Source organism: Pseudophryne corroboree, unplaced genomic scaffold (assembly GCF_028390025.1).
Source record: "Pseudophryne corroboree isolate aPseCor3 unplaced genomic scaffold, aPseCor3.hap2 scaffold_840, whole genome shotgun sequence".
NCBI lineage: Eukaryota > Metazoa > Chordata > Amphibia > Anura > Myobatrachidae > Pseudophryne > Pseudophryne corroboree.
In genome coordinates this window covers 41482-60944 of record NW_026970419.1, presented here as the reverse complement: position 1 = coordinate 60944, position 19463 = coordinate 41482, and positions in this window count along the sequence as shown.

Genomic DNA, 19463 nt, shown 5'->3' with positions numbered 1-19463 from the left:
CTGGGGGATGCAAATACTCAGCAGTCATTTTTCCTCCCTCAAGAGAAACCAAAAGTCACATTGCCTGATTCCACAGAATTGGATAATTTATTTAAACTAGCCTGGAAGAATCCAGATAAAAAATATCAAGTGACAAAAAGGTTTTTGAATACCTTCCCCTATGCCGCTGAGGGCAGAATGTTTTGGGAATAATCTCCAGCAGTAGACTTCTCAGTCTCTCGCCTTTCTAAATAGGCGGTGCTCCCTGCTCCGGGCTACCTTACGGTAAAGGACCCAGCAGATAGGAAAATAGAGACCACTCTACAATCTATTTACATTGCTGCAGGCGTAGCACAAAGGACGGTCATTGCAGGTTTCTGTATAACACATGCAATCCGTTCCTGGGCTAGTCAAATAAAGGAAGGTCTTTTGGGTGATAGGACCTTAGTCAATACTGTTGCTTTCCTGACTCGCATTCAGGACACGGCAAGAGTCCACTGTGACTCCCTAAAAGAGATTGGCACTATTAATGCTAGAACCATGGCTATGGCTGTGTGCGCACAGAGCCATATGGTTACGTCATTGGATTGCTGATACATGTTACAACTGAGGGCTGAGGCTAACCTGGGGAAGCCTCAGATGTAGGGGCTGACGTGTAGGTGAACCAGGGAGGTAGTATTGGGTTCCTAGACATACCGAGCTCTAGTACCATTTGCCCGAAGGCGTGACCACGACAACGAAGTTGTAAAAAGGTAAAGTCCGTTTTATTGAACACACAGCTTAAGGCCCCTAAAATATGCAAAACGTCACAAAAGATGTGCAGTGGTAAATTACAGTACAGTTCCTAGAAGTGCAGGGGTAATTAGTGCTGTGGCTTGCAGAACAGAATATTAGAGTCCTTGCCAGAACTGGAGATGGTAAGTCCGTATGCCAAAGCTAACCGCTGAGGAGAGGTATTAACTGGTACTGCCCAGCAGATGGTATACAGAGGCTGGAGCAACACAGTTGCAAAGAAGTAGATGGTACTTGGTAATTGCAGAGTGCCGGATGGAACCGGTATGAATGAAAGCTGTGCAGAACTCACTACTGTAGATTTAGAGTCCGTTGGTGAGCATCGATGGACGCTGTGGTTCAGTGGTAGAATGGTCACTGATGCAGGCGATATAGGAATACCGCTGATAACGTTGAAATAAACTGAAGACACTGTGGAGCACCGCTAGCAGAATACCAATGACTCAGGAGCACTGTGGAAAGCTGGTAGGCCATGGTAAGTATGCTGTGGAGTGTGGAGAGCGGTGCTGTAGAAGGGAGAAGTTGAAAACGATACCAGGACACCGCTGGAATCTGGAAGCGAAGCAGGACCATTACTGGAAGCAGGAAGCTGGTGTCTGATCCTGAGACCCAGCAATTTTTGGTTTTCTAGGTTCTGGAACACTGCAGAAGTCAGGCTGCACCGCAGGATGGAAACAGGTGCGGGTCTCTTAGTGGAGGTGAATCACAGTAGCTGGAATACCTGGAGAAACAAGCAGTAGAATCCACAAGCAGGAGAGACATGTGTATAGGTTAGACAACCAAAGCACTGACGATTATCCAGCCCAGGAGCAGGATATTTATACCAGATGGGAAGCAGGCATTGGCTGGATAATTAGGCAGAGTCCAGAGTGCAGCGGATAGGTTGTGAAAGGACATGTGATGAGGAAAAACATGGCTGCGCCCATGTTTGCATTTGGAGGGAAAGTCTGTATATTGCATGTGGTAAACAGCAGTAATGGCGGCGGAGGGCAGGAGACGCCATTCTTTAAAACAGTGTAACTAAACTGTAAGGTTGTCATGACAGCGCTGCGGGATCACAGGGAAGAGACTTGAGGTGAATGTATACAGCGTGCTGCACGCAGACAGCGCAGATGGAATCCTGTTTTGGAACGCTGGGCCAGTCTCGGGAGACACTTGGAAGGTAAATAATGATGTCCAATAACCCAGATCGTGACAATACGGACTCAAAATGTAATGTGGAATCTGTTCCCTTCACAGGTGAATGGCTCTCTGGAGGTGACCTAGACACCTGGATTTCTAAAGCCACGTTTCTTCCTTCAGGTGCCCCTCCTGCTAGACGTACCTATCCAGGACCGTCTGCTCAGTCCTTTCGGTCCCGCAGATTTCGATCCAGAGCCAGAGGAGCCTCCAACGCAGCGAGAGGCTACAGAGGAATACCTAGAAAACCAGCAGTTGCTGGGTCTCAGGACCAGAACGCCAGTTCTGCTTCCGCAAAATCTTCAGCATGACTGTACCCGCCCACCCCAGGGAGATCTCGTGGTGGGAGCTCGGCTACATCACTTCAGTCACATCTGGGATGGTTCTTGCCAAGATGCTTGGGTAAGGGACTTTATCTCTCAGGGCTACAAGCTGGAGTTCGACGGTACTCCTCCCCAATGATTTTTCAAATCAGGCTTACCAGTTTTGGTAAGTAGGCATGGTACGCTACTACTGGCCATAGAGAAGTTGGTACAGTCCCAGGTCATTGTCCCAGTACCACTACTGCAATAAGGACAGGGTTACAACTCCAGTCTGTTTGTAGTACCGAAACCAGACGGGTCTGTGAGACCCATTCTGAATCTGAAATCCTTGAATCCTTACCTGAAGGTTTTCAAATTCAAGATGGAATCTTTGAGGGCGGTAATCGCAGGCCTGGAACCACAGGAATTCCTACTGTCCCTTGATATCAAGGACGCTTACCTACATATCCCAATTTGGACTCCTCATCAGGCCTATCTGTGATTTGCCCTGCTGAATGATCACTACCGATTTCTGGCATTAACCTTCGGCCTGTCTACAGCTCCGAGAGTGTTCCCGAAGGTGATGGTGGAAATGATGTTTCAGCTTAGGGTCCAGGGAGTCAATGTGATTCCATACCTGGACGATCTCCTGATAAAAGCAAGCTCCACATAGATCGCACTATCCAACTTCTGTCTAACCACGGGTGGATCCTCAATCTACAGAAGTCCCACCTGGAACCGTCTCAGCGGCTCCTGTTTCTGGGCATGCTACTGGATACTGTAGCACAGTAAGTGTTCCACCCCAAGGACAAAGCGAGAACACTCCAGGAAATGGTTTGCATGGTACTCAGACCTGCTCGAGTCTCTGTCCGTCTTTGCAAAAAATGATTGGGAAAGATGGTGGCCTCCTGCGAGGCGATACAGTATGGAAGGTTCCACGCCAGACCCTTCCAATTGGACATCCTGTACAAATGGTCCGGTTCCCATCATCAGATGCACCGGATGATTCAGCTGTCACCCCGAGCCAGGATTTCACTCCTGTGGCTACAGTCTTCCAAACTCCTGAAAGGCCGAAACTTCGGGATTCAGGATTGGATCCTCCTCACGACAGATGCGAGTCTACGAGGATGGGGAGCTATCACCCAAGGGGCGCAGTTCCAGGGCAGGAGGCCCTTCTTCCAATCAACATTCTGGAACTTCGGGCTATCCACAATGCTCTACTTCAGGGGTCTCCTCTACTAAGGGATCGGGCAATCCTGGTGCAGTTGGACAACGCCACGGCAGTGGCATACATCAATCGACAAGGAGGGACAAAAAGCAGGGCCAGAATGCGAGAAGTGTCAAGAATACTCCTCTGGGCAGAAAAACATGCAAGAGCGCTGTCCGCAATCTTCATTCCGGGAGTGGACAACTGGGAGGCAGACTTCCTAAGTCACCACGACCTCCACCCAGGGGAGTGGGGACTACACACACAGGTGTTCCAACTGATCATCGACAGGTGGGGTTGCCCACAGATCAACTTGATGGCCTAACGTCTCAACAAGAAGCTTTGCTGCTATTGCTCACGAACCAGGGACCCTCAGGCGAGCGCAGTGTATGCGCTGACTTCGCCTTGGTCATACTGGCTGGTCTACCTGTTTCCTCTGATTCCTCTGATCCCAATGGTGCTCAAGCGGATCAGACATCAAACAGTGGAAGCAATCTTGATTAGCCCCGAAGAGCATGGCTGCGGCTCTACTGGACATGTCCATACAGGACCCTTGGCCTCTACAACTAAGAAGGGATCTTCTTCAACAAGGACCGTTCGTCTACCCGAACTTATGGCAGCTTCGTTTGACGGCATGGAAGTTAAACGGAACATCCTAGGTCACAAAGGGATTTACAAAAAGGTCATTGCCACTATGGTACAAGCCAGAAAACCTGTGACGTCAAAACACTATCATCATATCTGGCGGAGATATGTCTCTTGGTGCGAGGAACGCACATATCCCTCTGCGGAATTCCACTTAGGAAGGTTCCTCTGTTTCCTGCAGGCTGGAGTGGATAAGGGCTTACTTCTGGGATCCATTAAGGTCCAGATTTCAGCTCTTTCCACCTTCTTCCAGAAGAAGTTGGCTCTCTTGCCGGAAGTTCAGACCTTCTTGCAAGGGGTGCTTCATATACAACCTCCCTTTGTGCCCCTTACGGCACCTTGGGATCTGGATGTTATGTTACGCTTTCTACAGTTTTCCTGGTTTGAACCTCTGACGATGGTAGAGGATAAATACCTCTCGTGGAAAACTGTGATGTTACTGGCCCTGGCTTCTGCTAGGCATGTCTCAGAATTGGGGGCCTTGTTGTGCAAAAGTCAGTACTTGCTCTTTTACAAGAACAGAGCAGAGCTCAGGACTCAACAGCAGTTCCTGCCGAAGGTGGTCTCCGCGTTTCACTTGAATCAACCTATTGTGATTCCATCCAGTTCTGACACAGCTTCTAGTCCGGAGGCATTGGATGCTGTACGAGCCTTGCAGATCTATGTCAAGAGGACGGCTCGGGTCAGGAAGACGGTTTCCTTGTTCGTGCTGTATGATGCATGAAAAAAGGGGTTGCCCTGCTTCAAAGCAGTCCATTGCTCATTGGATTAAGCTTACTATCCAACAGGCTTATGCATCAGCAGCCTTACCGGTTCCACAGTCTCTGAAAGCCCACTATATTAGATTGGTGAGCTCTTCCTGGGCGGCTGCCCATGGAGTCTTGGCCCTACAACTATGTCGAGCTTCTACCTGGTCGGGGACTAAAACCTTTGTGAAGTTCTACAAATTTGATATCCTGACGAAAGAGGATACCCAGTTTGGGCAGACTGTGCTGCAGTTGTTTCCACCCGTTCCTGCAGCTTTAGAACATCTTCATCGTACTAATTCTGTCCCCAATATCCCTTATGAATGCTAGAGAAAATAGGATCAGAATAAGCTTTATTGGCCAGGTGTACTCACGTACACTAGGAATTCTTTGTGGTACAATGCATCGCCAAGCAGCAACATGGAGGAAAAACGTAGCATACATTACAAACATTACACATATGAGTTCATACTGCACATATGCAACTGTACAGTAGACATATTATACATTTAAGACTAAAAACTAAGGCTGCTTGGCAGAGCAGCACCGAGGCAGCCATCCGCGGCGCCAAGTAGAACTCACACAATGCACATAATACAGAAGATTTAAGTATTACATCAAAAGATAAACCACACAGACAAAGACACAGAAAGAATAATGCATGATTGGTGTAGGCATTTTGAGTAATAACCTCCAGGGGTTGTGTATTCCACCCTCACAAGGCACCAGGTGCGGCAGCCATCTTAGGCGCACTGCGTAGGATTACCCAGGGTGGAATAGTCCACCCCTAGAAGAGAACACAAAATGGGGAGATTGCAGAGTCCTTAAGTTCAGAGTAGGGTTCCAATAAAAACATCAGGAGTATTGGAACGCACAGCTGTGCATGGTTGAAGTTACAGATATACTATGGGAAATTGACCCAACTACAGCTGAGGCAAATGTCCCACTAATCAAAGGTGTTACATTACACAGTGTTTGACTAAACAAACACCAGCCCAGTCAACCTTAATTAAATATGCAGCACTGACCAAGCTTTGAAACACAGGTATTTTAAATTACAAACAAAAGCATAAATCACAAAACTGTCTAACAAATGATTTGAACATACATTTGGAATATAGATGATTTTAATATACCTACCGGTAAATCCTTTTCTCGTAGTCCATAAGGGATATTGGGCGCCCGCCTCTGTGCAGTGACTTTCTGCAGGTTCTCTGTTATGTGTTCCTGTTCAGCTGTTGCGGTTAATGTTGCCAGACCTTGCTGGCTAAGTTATGTATTGGTGTGCTGGTGTTTAACTCTCACCACACCTGTTGTTGTTATGTTCCTTCTCTCAAGTATGTCATTCTCCTTCGGGCACTGTTACCTATAACTGAGCTGTAGGAGGAGGCATAGAGGGGAGGAGCCAGCACACCCAGTGGAAGAATTTTAAAGTGCACTTGCTCCTCTGGACCCGTCTATACCCCATCCTACTAATTCTGTCCTCAATATCCCTTATGGACTACGAGAAAAGGATTTACCGGTAGGTATATTTAAATCCTATTTTTTTCTTTCTGTCTATTGGAGGATTCTGAATTTCCATTAGGTATAGGGTGTGCGATTTAGACATGGAAGGTGTTGCGTCCACTCTAGCGCCCATTGACAGAGTTGAAGGCGCAATAATATGCGAATACTACTTTCAGCCTTCCTCTTGTGCAGTAGTGTGTGCCGGATAGTGTAAGCCCTGAGATGTCCATTATCTGTGCCTTAATCACAGTAGCACAGCAGGTGGTTCTGAGTTACCCCATACCTTACTGGGGTTATATTATGGGTTGCAGCCCCCAATATCGGTTCCAGGTATTAAAATTAAATATTTCCTAAATTGCATGTGTACATATGTAATTTATGCGATTACATGTCCATGAAGGCAAACAATATGTTGGCCGCACGACACGTACTCTCCACATAAGGTATATGGAGCACAGAAGAAATGTTATAAGGAAAGCAAAACACCCATTGTCGAGTCATGTGGTAAACTGTCAGGGTACAGATTTTAAGAATATCAATATGTTGGCTGTGGAACAAATGAAAACTAGACGGGGAGGTGATAGATACAGTGTGCTGTGTAGACGGGAAGCATACTGGATCTTTAGAATGGATACCCTGACGCCTGGTGGATTAAATTATACTGTGGAGCTTAGTGGTATATAATTATGCATATAGGGTAGCATTATGTTTTTGTAACCTAATGCGTAGCTATTAGGGATGATATATTATATAGCTAGGCTAATAGATGGTAGTGGTGTGTTCCTCGGATCTGATCTATATACATGGATGTGTGTATGGATAAAATGAACCTATATAACTTTTAGGATGGAGTGGCGGGAGAAAGTTAGGAACTGATCATTTAAAAATATTAGATATAGTATGGTGTGGTTAAGACTATATGTCTATTGACATTATACCATATATATATAGTCTATAGGTGAAAGGAGAGTGAACCAACTAAACAATTAATGATGGATTGTGACTTAGTGAATATGGATTTATCTGTGTCTCTATTTCTATTTTTATTTTATTTTATTCTTTTTTATTATTAGTATTATTAGTATTATTAGTATTTTTAATTTTATCTTCATATTATATATTTTATATTTTTTATTTTTAATATTAATATTGTTTTTATGTATGTGCATTCACTCTTACTATGGTCTAGAGTAGTAGTACGTGTGCAGCAGCTTATTGTTTTAATGTCCTATATCTTCTTGCTACATATAAAAGTATATTTGTTTATACATGTATATTTTTATTTGATACATAAATAATGGTCGTTGACGCCAGAGAATATATATGTTGTAGTGGGAGGATGCAGCTTAAATAGTTGCATAAATTAGATGAGCTACACTGGTATGGAACGCATAGAATCCCGTAAACGAGAGTGCGGGAATGTAGTCAAAACGAGTCATGAACCGCAACAATGTATACGCATGCGCGAATCGAGCGGCGCAAGATATAAAAAAGCCCTGAGTATCTGCAGTATAACTATAGACACTGATGAAGCCGCTGACGAAACTTTAAGCGGAGAAACGCGTCTGTCATAACTACTGCAAGGAGTATTGGATATACCAAGTAAGTGCCGGCCGGCCAGAGACAGCTACCTTATATGCAAAGGATTGGACATCTCACCTACTATCCATCACACGGTGGACTCCGGATAAGGCTATTTTTTAAAGCGGTAGCCGGGAGAGGTATTTAAGCACATGCAAAGCCGTAAATTAACACGTAGTTGACCAATCCTATGGCTCTGATGAGCGGGGACTTTGAATAATTATAAAGCTGGAAATAACATCCAATACCAGTTTATAGTATACAGGGAAACTCTGTGCAGAGACTGCTTTATAAATTGTGCAGTCAACTGAAAGGAAAGGAAAAAAGGAGGCTTGTTAAATAGCTATACAGGCACTAAATTCCAAACATCAGCTACTATTGTAACGGGCTGCTAAAAAAGGTTACAATTGTGACAATAGGGTTGTATGAGATTGCTTAGGTTAAGTGTTTAGCTGCATGCTTTTCTATATAATTAGGATTGTGCAATATTCTCTGGCTGGCAAAACAAGATAGCAATATGGTATGAATGATATGAAGTATATATTTTAATTATATCTAATGAGAAATATTGTGTACCTGAATGTTTTATATGGGTTATTAAAAACATTATTTTAATGTGAATGTGCCAGCGCTGTCCTTGTATTTCTCTGACGTCCTAGTGGATGCTGGGAACTCCGTAAGGACCATGGGGAATAGACGGGCTCCGCAGGAGACTGGGCACACTAAAAGAAAGATTAGGTCCTATCTGGTTTGCACTGGCTCCTCCCTCTATGCCCCTCCTCCAGACCTCAGTTAGAATCTGTGCCCGGCCAGAGCTGGATGCACCTAGTGGGCTCTCCTGAGCTTGCTAGAAAAGAAAGTATTTGTTAGGTTTTTTATTTTCAGTGAGATCTGCTGGCAACAGACTCACTGCTACGAGGGACTGAGGGGAGAGAAGCAAACCTACCTGCTTGCAGCTAGCTTGTGCTTCTAAGGCTACTGGACACCATTAGCTCCAGAGGGATCGAACACAGGGCCCGACCTCGATCGTCCGTTCCCGGAGCCGCGCTGCCGTCCCCCTTGCAGAGCCAGAAGACACGACGAAAACGGCGGCTGAAGACTCCTGTCTTCATTAAGGTAGCGCACAGCACTGCAGCTGTGCGCCATTGCTCCCACAGCACACCACACACTCCGGTCACTGGTGGGTGCAGGGCGCTGGGGGGGCGCCCTGGGCAGCAATTAGATTACCTTTTGGCAATAAAAACACACATAATACAGTCTAGCACTGTATATGTGTAAAAAACCCCTGCCATTAAAGTACATAAAAGGACAGAAGCCCGCCGCTGAGGGGGTCGGGCCTTCTTCCTCAGCATACCGGCGCCATTTTCTCTTCACAGCTCAGCTGGAAAGAAGCTCCCCAGGCTCTCCCCTGCAGTATCCTGGTACACAAAGGGTGAAAAGAGAGGGGGGGGGGGGGCACATAAATTTAGGCGCAGAATTTGTATATACAGCAGCTACTGGGTAAACACTGAGTTGTAGTGTAATCCCTGGGTTATATAACGCTGGGGTGTGTGCTGGCATACTCTCTCTCTGTCTCTCCAAAGGGCCTGGTGGGGGAACTGTCTTCAAATAGAGCATCCCCTGTATGTGTGGTGTTGGTACACGTGTGTCGACATGTCTGAGGTAAAAGGCTCCTCTAAGGAGGTGATAGAGCGTTTATGTGTGTGGGAGGGTGTTTCCGTCGACAACGCCGACACCTGTTTGGATATGTGTAAGTGCTGAGGTAAAATTATTGCACAAAAGGTTAGGTAACAGAAAGGAAATCTACCCTGGTCTGTCCCTATGTCACAGAGACCTTCAGAGTCTCTCTATGCTCACTATCCAAAATAACAAACACTGGTATCGACACAGAGTTTAACTCCACTGTCGACTATGATAATGCAAAGTTACAGCCAAGAGGGCTAAAAAAATATTCAATATATGATTATTGGAATAAAAGATGATTTGCATATCACTGATGACTCATCTGTCCCTGACACGAGAGTACACATGTTAAGGGGAAGAATGCTGAGGTAAATTTCCCTCCTCTCATGAGGAAAAAAGCGGGAATCTCCAGACAAGAGATGGCAGCTTCCCACAAAAGAATTCTCAGGCTGTATCCTTTCCCCACTAGGGCCAGGATGTGTTGAGAATCTTCCCCTTGGGTGTCCTGTTTGCACTAGCTATTCTCAGGGATCCTGCAGATCCTCAGCAGGCACGACCTCCACCCGGGAAAGTGGTGACTTCATCAGGAAGTCTTCACGCAGTTTTGCAAATTGATGGGAACTGCCTCAGGTGGACTAGATGGCGTCCCACCTCAATAAAAAGATTTAAAAAAAAATAAAAAAAAAGGTTTTACGCCGGGTCAAGGGACTCTCAGGCGATAGCTGTGGTCGCACTGGTGACACCGTGGGTGTTCCAGTCGGTCTATGTATTCCCTCCTCTTCCTCTCAGACCCAAGGGCTGAGAATTGTAATAAAAGGGGGAGTGTGAACAATATTCTTTTGCTCCGGATTGGCCAAGAAGGACTCGGTACCCGGAACTGCAAGAAATGCTCTCAGAGGACCCATGGCCTCTGCCTCTCAGACAGGACATGTTGCAACAGGGGCCCTGTCTGTTCCAAGACTTACCGCGGCTGCGTTTGACGGCATGGCGGTTGAACGCCGGATCCTAGCGGAAAAGGGCATTCCGGATGCAGTTATTCCTACGCTGATAAAGGCTACGAAAGACGTGACAGCAAGACTTTTTCACTGTATATGGCGAAAATAGGTTGCTTGGTGTGTGGCCGGGAAGGCCCTACAGAGGAATTCCAGCGGGGTCGATTCCTGCACTTCCTACAGTCAGGAGTGACTATGGGCCTATAATTAGGATCCATAAAGGTCAAGATTTCGGCCCTATCCCTTTTTCTCTCAAAAAGAACTGGCTTCACTGCCTGAAGTTCAGACGTTGTTACAGCGGTGCTGCATATTCAGCCTCCTTTTGTGCCACCAGTGGCACCTTGGGATCTTAACGTTGTGTTGGATTCCTAAAATCCCACTGGTTTGAGCCACTTAAGACCGTGGAACTAAAATATCTCACATGGAAAGTGGTCATGCTTTTGGCCTTAGCTTGGGCTAGGCGTGTGTCAGAATTGGCGGCTTTGTCATGTAAAAGCCCCTATCTGATCTTCCATATGGAAAGGGCAGAATTGAGGACTCGTCCCCAATTTCTCCCTAAGGTGGTATCATCGTTTCATTTGAACCAACCTATTGTGGTGCCTGCGGCTACTAGGGACTTGGAGGATTCCAAGTTGCTGGACGTAGTCCGAGCTTTGAAAATTTATGTTTCCAGAACGGAGCGGACTATTGCTCGCTGGATCTGTAGCAAGATTCAGCAGGCTCATTCTGTGGCTGGATTGCCGCATCCGAAATCAGTAGAAGCCCATTCCACAAGGAAGGTGGGCTCTTCTTGGGCGGCTGCCCGAGGGGTCTCGGCTTTACAACTTTGCCGAGCTGCTACTTGGTCAGGGGCAAACACATTTGCAAAATTCTACAAGTTTGATACCCTGGCTGAGGAGGACCTTGAGTTTGCTCATTCGGTGCTGCAGAGTCATCCGCACTCTCCCGCCCGTTTGGGAGCTTTGGTATAATCCCCATGGTCCTTATGGAGTTCCCAGCATCCACTAGGACGTCAGAGAAAATAAGAATTTACTCACCGGTAATTCTATTTCTCGTAGTCCGTAGTGGATGCTGGGCGCCCGTCCCAAGTGCGGACTATCTGCAATACATGTATATAGTTATTGCTTAACTAAAGGGTTATTGTTATGAGCCATCTGTTGAATGAGGCTCAGTTGTTCATACTGTTAACTGGGTATAGTATCACGAGTTATACGGTGTGATTGGTGTGGCTGGTATGAGTCTTACCCGGGATTCCAAATCCTTTCCTTGTAATGTCAGCTCTTCCGGGCACAGTTTCCTTAACTGAGGTCTGGAGGAGGGGCATAGAGGGAGGAGCCAGTGCACACCAGATAGTACCTAATCTTTCTTTTAGTGTGCCCAGTCTCCTGCGGAGCCCGTCTATTCCCCATGGTCCTTACGGAGTTCCCAGCATCCACTACGGACTACGAGAAATAGAATTACCGGTGAGTAAATTCTTATTTTTTTGTATGTTGTTGTTCAGGCTGTGAACCCAGCCTTTTGGACATAGCAGCAGGCGTGTTCACTACAACAATAGTGCCGGATTCTGTACATATATCTTTTTTAGGTATTGAGCCTCTTAGCACCAAGTACTCACTGTCCCCTACCCCAGATATGGGTCCCTTGGTAGCCCCAGCCTGACCCTGGTCCCGATGCTGAGGAGCGAAGCGGATAGGCCACACAGACTCTGCCCCCTGGAACCATGTTCCCCTCCCTGTATGTCACCAGCCTCATCCTGTGCCCAGCAGTGATAGGCCCTGGTTCCCCGGTCACAGATCATATGAGCAGAGCACCGTCCGGCACAGGTTAGGAAGGCGCCATTGGATGATGTGAGGGTTACGTAATAGTGGGGAGCACCATGGCTACAGGCAGGACAGCAGGAGGCCGTTACTACTTACCTCAGTGTTCCTCTGTCACCCAGCTGAAGACGCACCCGACTCCCCCTCTGTGCACCACTTCCAGTCCATGTGTTCCACCCAGAAATGTACTATAACAGCTTCTTGGTGACGAATAATTAGATGGAATAAACACATTATTGTGTCAGCCAGCACATATACTACAGGGGGAGTAGCCTGTGGTGTCTTTTTATTATACAGGGGGAATCATCTGTGTAATAGCTTTCATGGCAAAGACATTCTCATCGGAGATTATCTTTGCCATGAAAGGATGTACCTGGTCCATAGCAATGTTTAGGTAGATGGATGATGAATGGCTGGACGCAGGGTTTCCCAGCAGAATATTCCCCAAAGGGTCTCACTCAATTTCAGCTTGTTTTCTTCCCACAACGCATCCTTGCTCAGTCTCTTCTCTAGGTAAATGATGCACCAACCGTCCACATGATACAACAGAAAACATGAGGCATCAGACCAGATGTCCTTGCTCCAGTTCCGATGCTCATATGACCATTATAGGTGCTGTCAGTGGTGGACATGGGCTATCAAAGGCACTGTAACTGGCCTGTGGTTACCTAGCCCCATACGCATCAGGGATTGATGCATTCTGTATTGTGACAAATTAATCCCATCACTGTGAAATGTTCAGTGATTTGTGCTACAGTAGCCATTCTGTTGGTCCATGCCAGATAGGATCTCCTTTGCACCTCTCACATCGATGACTCTTGGCTGCCCTACACCTCATTTGCGGTTTTCCCTCTCTTCAGAGCTCTGCCGGTAGGAACTCACCATGGCTGACCTTGAGCACCTCACATGACTTGCCATTTGAGATTGCTTTGACCCTTTCAGGTCATAACGATTTGGCCCATATTAAAGTAAATCAGGCCTTCACAACTGCCCATGTCTTCTGCACCCAACACGTCACCTACTATTACTAAGGTCAGCCTACCGTCTAATTTATTCCTGACCTTGACATTAGGGAGATAGCTGGCTTCACTGACTTTATATGGGAGTGGTGATAATGTTTTGGCTCATGAGCATATAATCTCAGCAAAGGACTGGAGATATAGGGGGGGTCATTCCGAGTTGATCGCAGCCAGCAACTTTTTGCTGCTGGTGCGATCAACTAATCCACGCCTATGGGGGAGTGTATTTTAGCTTAGCACGGCTGCATTCGCTTGTGCAGCCCTGCTAAGCTAAAAAAGTTTCCCGCAACCTAGGAGTAAGGCTGGATCTACTTACCATGTGCGACGGTTCCAGTGACGTTCCTCCTGGCTTTGACGTCAGACATCCGCCCTCCATTTGCCTGGACATGCCTGCGTTTGGACGACCACTCCCCGAAAACGGCATCCAACGGTGAGTATCCGCCCCGGACCGCCTCTCCGCTGACCATCTTCCTGCGTTAGGCTCTGCGTCTTCTTTTTTAGTTGTGAGCGTCGTTGCCCGGTGACTGTAGTTGCCTGGCAACGACACATGTGCGCAATGCGTACACCGCGCATGCGCAGTTCTGACCCATTCGCACCACAGCGAAGAACTGGAATATTGGTATATTGTCCTTTGTCATACTTTTAGATAGTTTTTAAAATGACTTATATAACCTTTTACTGGGAGTCATTTACATAGATGCAAAATTGTGAGCCCATGGAGGGGAAGGGAGGGGGGGGGGGGCAAACACATTTAGTTATGCAGGTACGTTATTGGGTAGGTAAAGATATTTCTTCAGGGGTAATAAACTGTTTCTCATGGGAGGAGCTAAGTGGGCCCATCCTGGTATTGCTCCTTCATATGAAAATTAGATGTTATTTTCCTGTTGGTGTTTTAAGTGAGTTTTTAGTTAAGCATGTGTACAGTATACCTTCCAGCTGCCCCAATTTAGAAAGAACAGCATCTGGGCTGGGTTTGTATGGATCAAGAGTTGGACTTATTTATCCTGGTTCTGCATGTATCAATGGCCCTCATTCCGAGTTGTTCGCTCGCTGCTAATATTAGCAGAATTGCTAATAGGCTAAAATCCGGCAGTTCTGCGCATGCGTATGCATCTCAGGGCGCACGCGCTAAGCAAATTTACACAAAACTATGCTATTTTACTCACAGGCTAAGCTTTTCAATCGTTCTGCTGATTGACAGAAAGTGGGAGTTTCTGGGCGGAAACTAGCCGTTTTCAGTGAGTGTGCTAAAAAACGCAGGTGTGCCAGGTAAAAACGCAGAAGTGTCTGGAGAAACAGAGGAGTGGCTGTTCGGACGCTGGGCGTGTTTGTGACGTCAAACCAGGAGCTAAACGGACTGAGGTGATCGCAATCTAGGAGTAGGTCTGAAGCTACTCAGAAACTGCAAGATAATTGCTTTCGTTAGCAACTCTGCTATGCTAAAATACACTCCCAGAGGGCGGTGGCTTTGCATATGCATTTCTGCTAAAAGTAGCTAGCGAGCGAACAACTCGGAATGAGGGCCAGTGTTAGGAGGTATACCCATGTATAGACCAAGCCAGTGGCTACCAAATTTCTCGAATCACGATGACCTAGAATCTCAGCTTTTTTTCAAGGCCCCCCCAGCCTAGATGTTTCTTATTAAGATAATCAACAAACATTATTAAATTAAGTAAAATATTTTTATCTGCCATCCTTCAGTTCAGTTATGAGGTGGTCGACACGGTTGTACTTTTGTTTGTCCATGCATTTAATGATTGGCAGCCGCCTGCACTGGTTTTGCCTAACATTGACCATAAATAATTTGATTTGGGACTGCGCCACCAACTTCCGAGAGCCAGGAACTAGCACAGTGACTGTATGTATCAAACGTCCAGAGCCAGGAACTGAAACAGTAACTGTACGCACCAACTACCCTGAGCCAGGATATAGATATTGGTCCCAGTAGAAGCCTGTTGTGGGGATTCTTCCAATCTGGACACCTTAGGACAGGCTCTTCCAACCTCGGTCCTCAAGGCACACTAAGAGTGCAGATGTTAGTGATATCCAGGCTTCAGCACAGATAATTAAATCAAAATAACTAATGTACTGATAAAGTCCCCTGTGCTCAAAAATGGATATCACTATAACTTACTGATAGTGTGCCTTGGGGAGCGAGGTTAGAAATGCCTCCCTAGGATCTACTTTCTTCTGCCAAAAATTTCAAGCAGGTAACACAACAGAGTCTATTTTCTTATGGTGGGCTCATCCCGGACACCTGGATGTCATCTGACTAGAAATGGCACTTCACACTGCAGGAAGGTACATACTGTAACATTATAGTTGGGGCTTGTCCATCTCTATACAGACATTGTTCTAGAAGTCTTAGAATCAATACTAACCCAGGTTCTAAGTTCTGTAGTGTTTCCCACACGTTGTGTTCTTAACCTATTTCCAACATTAAACAATGACTATTTCTAATAAAATTCTGTTAAAAATATCTGCCAGATAAATGATTAATAGCTGATATTGTTCACTTTGGTCACCTTCCTTTAAAGTTGTTCCGTATTTGCAACACAATGGGAGGATTAATTTAGGTGCAAGCAGGTCACAGGGGTGTGTGAGTTACCAGTGCAACCAGAAGTAAGTGCTGGCAATCACCCTCTAACTCGCTCCCCCCACAGCCTCTTCTAGTGCCAGACACATTTTTGCTTGTAGCCCTATGGGGGCTGCAAACAAAAATCTGCAAGTCTGGCAGTACTGCAAGTGTGGCATGCCCCTGCACTTGCTCAAGCCTAATAGGATCAGCCTCACTGGGGGAATCCAAAGCCACGCATAAAGCAAACAGAACTCCGGAAGCCTGCTTTGAACGGCATGCTCTAGCGACTATATGGCTGTATTCTGAATTCTAAGCTATCATGTAAATGCAGTGCCCCCACTGTCATTACTATCATGGGCTCTCACACCTACTATGTACCAAGTGCAGGAGACCTGTCTGGATTTGGCATCCACAATGTGTATGCACAAATAGTGAGTAATTCTGGCTACACACCCACGACATGCCTACTAAACAGTTTTCTTATGTGTGCTTGCATTGTTGCCAACTAGAAATGCCCATTTAGTGGACACAGAGAAACAGATTAGATGTGTCTGTCCCAGAAGTAGGCCCTATGTGGTCTATCGGAAATATCCACTGGCTAAGAACACAGGATAGGTTATATAGCAACTAACCTGACATACATCCCACTCAGGTTTTTCCAATGGTTTAGATTAGTTATGATGGTGCATATGTATATCCCCTAGATCAGTGGTTCTCAAACTTTTGGAATCGCGGTGCCCTAGAGCATCAATTTTTTTTTTCACTGCACCTCCAGATGCCAAATGCCCAAATGCTTCTTATTGAGAAATTTAGAAAGAAATGTTAAATTAAGTCAGTTGTGTTTATATGTCATCCATAAGTTCAATTATGTGGTGAGAGACAAGATTTGCTTCTGTTTGTCCACATATTTTATGATTTGCAGCCTCCAGAACTGATTTTGCCAACTACATTGACCATAAATAAATTTTAATTGGTCCTGGACCAACAATCCGAGGCACCCCTACAATTGTCCCAAGGCACCCCAGGGTGCCTTGGCACACAGTTTGGGAACCACTGGCCTAGATGTTTTATTGGTTGTACTTCATGCAGTAAGCACCCCAACGCATGTTTCACTGGTTTTGCTTTTTCAAGGCAACAAAAGTGATTTTATATTTTTATGGGGTATGTAAGACCTCGTCTTGCCAATAGAAGAAAAACACACATCCACTATTCATTGATTTAGATTAGGTATCATGGTGCATATGTATATCCCCTAGATGTTTTAGTAGTTCTACTTCATGCAGTAAACACCATGATGCACGTTTCACTGGTTTAGCTTTTTCAAGGCAACAAAGTGATTGTGTTTTTTTCAGGGGTATTCAGTACCTCATCTTGCCACAAAAACACACATCCACTATTCGTTGGTTATACTGTATAAATAAATATTCATTAAAAAATATCTTATTTTGTGGGAAAAGGTGGATAAGTGAATGAAGCAATGGTATCCTGTGTATTAGAACTTCCCATGGAATTATCCCAATTGCGATTATGCATATAAATAGTTCTTAGTTAAACTTTGCTTTCTTTATTTCTATAACCTACAGAGCTAAACTCTAATTCATTGCCTGTCTTGTAACCAGAGTTGGGAGCCAACATTCTCCTTGCTACCCTGCAATCCCGATCCAAAGTAAGCACTGAGGACTAACCTGCCATAGTTCTGAGCAAATTACTGTTCAGCTGGCTATAACAACACTCAGAATTAAACAGTTCCAGATGCTGGTGAAGGTGCCAGGTAGTGACTTCTCTTGTACGACTAGTGCACAGTTTGCACTCGCAGTTGGCGTCTGGTGGCCTAGTACCACCAATAGGAGTGGCCAGTAACACCAGGGTAATAATGATAAAATGAAACACCAAGACAAGTGCTCAAACCACTAACAAACTGTTGAGAGAAAAGGACAGGGCGGAAGATTAAGCCCACTTTCTCATAGTTTATATCTGACGGCAAGTGGTGTGAAAATACCAAGGCACTTTCAAGGACCTGTTTACTCATGTGAAGAGTGTCATAGTAGGAGTCTGGTTTGGGCTCTGGACAAGGGAGTACTGGTAGTCAGGATTCACTTGGGGGGTCCCCTGTATGAAACAATACTATGTTTAAAGTGTAATAGATTTATTTCATACAGGCAGATTACAACCGGTATTAAAGTCCAGACAGAACTAGTGAGTATAGGTAGTAGTGTCCCAGATAGTAGTGGTTAATGCAGATAAACTGAGGTATTACGGTAATATCCAGACTCTACTGATAAGTGCAGGTATACTAGGAACGTGGTATAGCGAATACACAGGTGAGAGCAGGTGATTGGAGGCAAAGGACTTGAAGTGCAGGTGATCTGGAATGTACTTGGCAAACATTATAGATAGCAATATTGAATATTATAAAGGTACCGGATTGTAATGGTAAATGCAGATTATCAAGCCGGTAAATGAACAAAGTCCTAAATAGCAGATATATATACAGTATATTAACAGAGTCCCGGATAGCTGATAGATGTGATAAATGAACAAGTTCCAGATGATTGGTAAACTGAACTCTGGGGAAGCAGATTAGTGTCCCAGACTATTTACTAGGAGAAGGCCCAAGGGAAGCAGGTTGCAGGGGGCGGGACCTAGGGGCTAATTCAGACCTGATAAACGCACAGCAGGCAATTGGGTCTGAACTACGCATGCTCCGCAGTGCACATGTGCATGCCTTATATGCTATCGGCATCTCAGCCCAGCGATCGCCTCTGCCTGATGACAGGCAGAGGTGTTCACTGGGCAGGAGGGACAGGCTGGTGGCATGTAGCTGTTGTTTTGGGGGCACAGTCGGACCACGCGGGGGGGCGGGCTATGATGGCTGCGTGACATCACACGCAGTCGCTGCGGCCCAGGAAGCGATGAGTAGCTCCCTGACAGCGCGCAAGAGCTACTCTGGTAGGGAGCTACTCAGGTACAAAAGCATCGCCATCGTGCCCTGTGCTGGGCGTCCCCCCGCATGTCTGTGAAACTGATCGTAGATGTGATAAATTTAGCACGTCTGCCATCAGGTCTGAATTAGGCCCCTAGAGCCAGTAGAAAAACAGAGGGAATACTTGCTGGAAGTGTGGCCCAGAGTGCAGTCACTGAGGCAGAGTTGACTTGATGAGCTGGCACTGGTCACTGCACAGAGCACACACAAAACGCCAGTCACCAGGTGTAATCACAATTAGGTAATCAGGGCTGTAAGATCACAGACTAGCCAGGGTGGAGAATCCTAGACAGACCTCAGGCAGAATGACACCACAGACAGGGAAAAGAACGTGTATGAGTTGTGACAGTACCACCTCTCCAAGGAGCGGATTCTAGATGCTCTAACAAATGTCTAAGTGAATGGATAACGGAGACATCAGGGTATCCTAATGCTGCCAAGGAAGCCCAACAGA